Source organism: Bidens hawaiensis, unplaced genomic scaffold, assembly GCF_021521415.1.
Source record: "Bidens hawaiensis isolate Kalapana, Puna unplaced genomic scaffold, B.hawaiensis_p1.1 tig00065856_1, whole genome shotgun sequence".
NCBI lineage: Eukaryota > Viridiplantae > Streptophyta > Magnoliopsida > Asterales > Asteraceae > Bidens > Bidens hawaiensis.
The window spans coordinates 22,419-29,434 of NW_027501721.1; the positions used below are offsets into that span (position 1 = coordinate 22,419).

General features: G+C 37.1%; 1 pseudogene; it reads right to left on the minus strand.

Annotated features, from left to right (window-relative positions):
• Positions 1 to 4,156: 4,156 nt before the first annotated feature.
• LOC143604575 (alkane hydroxylase MAH1 pseudogene) lies at positions 4,157 to 5,885 on the minus strand (annotated as a pseudogene).
• Positions 5,886 to 7,016: the final 1,131 nt, after the last annotated feature.

Below are 7,016 nucleotides of genomic sequence, written 5' to 3' on the forward strand. Positions count from 1 at the left end.
ATTAAACAAAACAATAATATAATATAATTATGAACAATAAGAAATTAGAAGTACCTATCAAACGCCCTTGAAAACTTGAGTGCCGTTTCCAACATTAAGAATGTTGAATTCCATCGAGTATCTACATCAAGACATGATTCCCTTTTGCCACCAATCTTTTCTTTCTCAACACAATCTTTGAAGTTTTGAAACCTAGAAGGAGATGATCTTATATATCTCACCGCATTTCGAATCCTAGCTATGGAAGCAACTTGTTCTTCTAAACCATCCTTTAGTACAAGATTTGTAATATGAGCATTACATCTCATATGCAAATACTTGCAATCTAGCACCGAATGGGGACCATTAAGCATTTTTTTCAAATACCTAATTGCTCCATCATTTGATGAAGCATTATCAACGGTCACCGTAAATATTTTATCTATCCCCCACTCTTGTAAACAACGATAAACCAACTTTCCAATGGTCTCACCCTTGTGATTTGAAATTTGGCAAAAGTTGATAATTTTCTTCCTCAAAACTCAATTTTCATCTATCCAACGTGCGGTAAGACACATATAATTATGATTTTGAACGGATGTCCATGTGTCGGTGGTAAGAGATGGTTTGATCTTTTAAAAGACGTTTTAGCTTCGTTTTCTCTTCTTCGTATGTTGTCAAACCATCCCTAGCAATCGTCCATCTAGAAGGAAACTTAAACATTGGATTCAACTCCCACGCAAATTCTCTAAGCCCTTATTTGTCAACCACACTAAATGGAAGGTTATCTATTATGACCATCCGAATAAAAAACTTTCTACATCGTTCTTGATTAAAAGTGTGAGTATTCAAACTACCCTTTCATTCCCCCGAATTTTGAGGCTTAAAACGTAATGTAGATTGTTTCTTATCTACCTTTTTGTAAAGCGGAGACGTCCGACAATATAGCCTCAAATGATTCCCCATGCCATTCATACCATTTAGTTTTGAACTCGACTTAATAAGCTTCTTACAATAATGACATTTGGAATAGCCGGTAACCTTATTTTGTGTAAAGTGTTTTCACACAAACGACCGTTTACCATCATCCCCCTCTTGCTCCAAGGTTTGTTCACTATCGACCGGTTCGCTCAAGTTTTCTTCATCAACATCAATAACCGGTGCATCCTTTTTATTCATATTTGGAGTCTCACTACATGAAGTTTCCATATATTTTTACACAAAATAAATATAAAAGTTAGTCAAAACTTATTTTATAGGAGAAGTTGGAAGCAAGCAAAACATTTGGGACCACATATCAACACTTAACATATCAAAATTTGCATATTTACAAAAACAAAGCTTTACAAAACACAAAGTCACCCAGAATACTACTATCAGTACCCGCGAAAGCCACGGTGCTATCAAACACATCAGCAGCACCATTCCCTAATGGAAGTAAAGCCGCGGTGCTAAAGAAACTCAAATAATCAACAAATTTTCTTAGTTGCCCAACAAATAAAACAGAAAAGAAACTCAAATAATCAAATATACAAGCACAATATACCCAATAGAATTATGCTTTTGACAAGAACAGTAAAAGAAACTCAAATAATTAAAAAACCCATCAAGAACTCACATTCACTTTCAAAACCCTTATGTTGATTCAGTCCACTGCAGTCAAGTAGGGTTGTGAAACCCCATTAAAAAACCCATGGAAATCCATTAAAAAACCCATTAAAAAACGGACAACTTATCCGTGGAAATCAAAGCATTAAAGTTCACGGACAACTGACGTGCAGACTTAACCCTAGCCTGGAAGTGACGTGTTTTCGTCTCTCCAGCAGCGGCGGGGCAGGCGAGGTGTTTGGCTGGTGGTGGTTTGAAAATCTTGAGAGAGCTGAGGATATGAAATTGAGTAACGGCTACAGCTCCAGAAGATTACTATTAGGTTAAGTCAAATACTATTATATGTTAAATGAGCCACACTTGATAATATAAAACAAGGACTTATGGACCACAAAGTTGGGCTAAACAATTAAAATATTCTAGTGGGTCCTGAAGCAATACGGTTCGGTTCGGTTATACATCGGTTCGGTTCGGTTAGTAGGTCGATTCGGTTAATCGGTTCGGTTCGGTTTTTTTCGGTATTTTAAAAATGGGTAACTGAACCGAAACCAAAATTTCGGTTTTTCAAAAAAACAAAAAAAAAAACGTCGGTTAATGCCTCGCTTCAGTTTATTCGGTTCGGTTTTTTCGGTTAATTCGGTTTTGGTTTGGTTTTCTGCTCATCCCTACTTTGGGTACCTTAGCATAGTTAGGTAAGGTGAGACCGGGGAGGTGATCCGAGCCATTAAACCATTGAGCTTTACATGATATTAGGGTTCTTAGGTATTGTTGGTGAGACCAGGAGGTGATTTGGTATACTTTAGTTATTCTTAAGTTTCATATTTTTAGAATCCGGTTACCAATCATAAATCCAATTCCCAGAATTTACAAGTTGACTAGTAGGATTCCTTACCTTGGTAGTCGTTTCCCTATATAAGTTCCAACCCAATTTGTTCGTATATAGTTTCGTGTCAGTTTTAGTTTAAGTACTATTTAATTTATAGTTAATATTAAACAACACAAAAATCAATTAAATCTATTTATTTAAGTTTATTAATCGGAGTCTAGTTTAGGCGTTGCTAGTGTCCTGTGGGTTCGACATCCGGACTTCATTAGGTTTATTACAGTCGATAGATACACTTGCCTGTCTAGTGGTCTAGCATTAGGAGAGTCAAGATTTATAAATCTAAAACTAGAGTGTCTAAGTTAGGCTAGGTTTTTATATACCGCTTTCAGCACATCAACAACTCTTGCACTTTCCCTCAAAATACGGTGCTTTTGATAGTTCGCTACAATTAAATAAAGATAAGTTTTAAACATATTTTTAAAATTTTATACGAAACATAAAAAAAGGTTAAAAAAACATTAGCTTTACGATCTTCGGATATTTCAACCCAAGCACGATACAAAGCCTTTTTCTCGTGTTTTGTCCAAGGAGTTGTTTTTCTTTTTGGAACGACTTCTTCGGCCGCTCGGCTCAAAACTCCCACTTGTCCTTGGTTCTTTTGTTTTTTTGGCTCGTTTGCCCTTGGCAGCCTCTTTAGGAACCTCTTGTGTCTCCAGAACAAAAAAGTCGGGAGACGGCGGTGGAATTTGACTCAAGTTTTGCTCCATCTCGATGGCGCCAAACACGTTGTCGTCGTTTTAACCAAAATGCATTTTCGGTTGGTAACACCCACCCCACCGATCCACACTTTTTAAAAAATGTAGATGAGTAATATGGAATATATATTTTTAGAAGTAGTGTAAAGAGAATTGAAAGTGTTGGTAATTTTTTAAAGTTAATGGTGGGATTTATATATAGGTAAAAAAATAAAAATAAAAACAAAAAAAGTTTTTTTTTTTTAACCCAAGCCCAACGGTCCCCAACGGTCAGATCACGCTTCCCCATGCTCAACGGTCACAGCCGCTCGCTCACGAGACCGGTCACAGATGGCCGTTATGGTGTTCGTGGTCGACGTGGCTAATGCCGCCCACTCGTGGCTCCACAATGCACAGTCTAACCGCTTCAAGTGTGTGATCGCTGGTATTATCAAATTGTTATTCAGTGTCACGTATTTTCTGGTAGTTCTTTTTAAAAACCCTCATTTTGATCTATAATCATTTTAGTGGAACCCGTTCCGACTCAAAGCTGAATGAACAAATCAAATATGCATATATGTATTCTTTTTCATTATAAGTTATTTTTCTCACTTCAAAACCTAGGATACAATGACGTTATAATATATTAATTAAGTTCACAATAGCTAAATAGCACATAATAAATTTATTCCAAGCCCATTATGCACTTAGCTTAAGCCATATGTACCGAAGGGGATACATTAGGGGGCGATTTTTGACATGCGGCGTCACGTCATCAGGGAGTGATTTTCATTAGGGTGTAGTGGTTTGTAGCATAAAATCACCCCAATAATAATAATAATAATAAGGGCGACATGTATTTGTCAACCCCCCACCGCCACAAAATCGCCCCAAAATCAACAGGGGGTGTGGAGGGCGACGCTGAGGCGATTTTACTACACATGGCCTTACAAAATATTAGGTTCACAAAAGCAAACTAGTACATCATGATATTATTCCCAGTATATATTTAACTTAACTTAAAGTTCAGTTCACTTCTTTTATTTAATCGGACCTTGATGCCATGCTTCATTAGAAGTACCATAGAATTTGCGGGAAGCACATCTTGACTTTCCATTAATTGAGTGTGGTAATGATAAATGATCGTGGTTGCCACTATCTTCAACTGAGAGAAAGCCATGTTCTTGCCTAGACAAGTTCTTGGTCCAGCATTAAATACTGGAAACTTGTATGATGGTTCATGTTTGATTCCCCTGCTATTAGAAATCCATCTTTCAGGCTTAAAGTCCATGCAATCGTCCCCCCATATTAATTCCATTCTACCCATAGCATAGAAACAGAGAATAACGTTGGTGTTTTGATCAATTTGTGTGCCACTTGGGAGGATTTCTGGTTTTAACGGAGACTTGTTGTTGAAAGGGATTGGCGGATATAGCCTTAAGGATTCACACAAAGCTCCATGCAAGTAAACCATTTTCTCTAACTCTTTCGTGCTCCATCTTTTATGTGCATTAATGACCTTGATAGAATTCAAAAGAACATTAAAAATGTATTGGTGAATAGTATTTTCGATGTATTTAATAACATATCTCTTTATATAGAGATATCTTACCATTCGAAATAGAGATTTAACAACTTACTAACAAACATAAAGATAAATGACAAATCAAATAATAATAACTATAATAAATATACAAATTGTGTAACATACCCCCAAACGTGTACGAATCTCTTCTAGAATCTTGGCCTCGACGGTTGGGTTTCCCGCAAACAGATTAAAGAACCAAGACAGAGCACCACTTATGGTATCTTTTCCCGCAGCCATCAAATTGACTACGGTGTCTCTTAGAAATTTTGTGGGATCTTCAAAAGTTTCGATGTAGTCTTTAAGCTCTCTCATGATAGCTGTGAAAAATAAGAACTTTTCCGAGTCATAGTTCATGTTAGTGTACTCCTTTTGATTTTGAGCCCAAAATTTGTATATGAATTCGTCAACAATTTTCCATGCATCGCTCAACTTCTTCTCCTTCCCCATTCTGAGAATTTTTTGCAATTCCAAAGCCATGAGGGCATAAGATGTCTAAGAAAAATAGCTTCTTCAGCATCTGAAAAGGCTTTCAGACATGGGTTGTAAGGAAAATCAAGAGACAAGCTTTCTGGGTCGTTATCTAAAGTATTTTGCATGCGTTGTCAAAAGCAAACCTTTGAAATATATCTTGCATGTCTATCTCAGTGCCACGCTCACAAATAGATTCAAGTGTAGGCACAAGCCCATTTTCCACTTTGTTCCAGACAATTGTTTCCATCATACTTCGAAATCCTTCATGCTTAAATATAGAAGAAATCACCGTGCGGCTGATCTCCCATTTCTTACCATCAGAATTAGTGATTCCATCTCCCAGGATATCAAAGATTTGATAAAATTTGTCTCCTTTGGGATAATTGCTGAAGTGTTTGCTTAGAATGTGATGGACGTCTAAAGGATTGGCGGTAAATACCATATCCATGTTGGCTAACCAAGGGCCTTTCAAAATGACCGTACCACGATTTTGCATCAAAATTTTGGTAACGTAATCATGGAACTGGTTAGCATTTACTAGAAGTCCTGGCAGTGTACCAAGAATTGGCCAATTTGTAGGGATAACGGTTCTATGTTTTTTATGTGTATATGTGGTTATTACAATCGAAACGAGAATGAGAAACAATATGAGAAAAACCAAGTATTCAAGAAAAGCCATGGGTATGAGTCTATGTTTTGATCGGATGGGAATACTCAGTAGTGGTGTTGTTGATCCACCCTTTTAAATAAGCCACAAATGATCTTTCTACCACTATTTATTTATTTAACTAGCTAGATTCCCAGCGTGTTGCGTCAAGCTGATGTTATTAAAAGTCGTACAACTTATCAAACTATGCGGTGCGGCTGCGAGTTTAGATGAATTTGATCGATGTCAGGTTACGTAACTGGAAATAAACCTAAAAAAACTTTGTTAATGCCCAAATACAACAAATTAACATAACAAAAATCACGCGTTGTGCTGGCAAATCAGCAACATTTCGGTTGCCATTTGGTTATGGCGCCAAAAGTAAATCAAAACATAAAGTCATCCATACATAAATAAAACAATTTAACAAATTTAAGATATCAAAAGCCTGCGGCAAACAAAAAAAAGCCACACGCGTTGCAGTTGCGAAAGAATACGAATTTGTTGATTCCGAAATCAACGAACAAATAAAAAACGCGGTAAAAAAATCACGTGTTGCGTTCGCAAATTAACGCGTTGTGATGGTCAACCGACACGTGTTCGGTCGGTGTTAGATTACGGCATCGAAATCAAAGTAATAAGTTAATTCACCCACACCCAAAATACAGCAAATCAACATATTTAAATGAAAAAAGTGCGGCAAAAACCAAAATATATGCGCGTTGCGGCTGCAAACTGACACAAATTCTCCCGAAATCGATGGACAAAAATAAAATTCGCATGAAAAAAAACCACGATGCGACCATGAGCTGACGCAAATTCTGTCGGAATCATTTGACGGTATTGACAGTAAAAAAACTCGTGTTTTACGACAGCGAAGACGCGACTTCAATTTAAAAAAGCAAAAAGGAAAAAAAATTCGACCAACCACATGAGGCCATGTGGACCAATCACGTGATTTGTTGGGCCTAGTTATTTGGTTTGTACTTGGTATGTTTGTTTTGTTGGTGCCGTGTATGTAAACCGAGATCCCCTCGGTTCTCGGCGGGCTTTGGGCTGTTGTTGGGCTAGTATGTTAGTTCCCTATATATAGATATCTTGTATAGGGTTTAAAGGTTGTTCGTTCACATGGTTTTTAGCCGTCTAAAGGTTTTCTTAGACGAG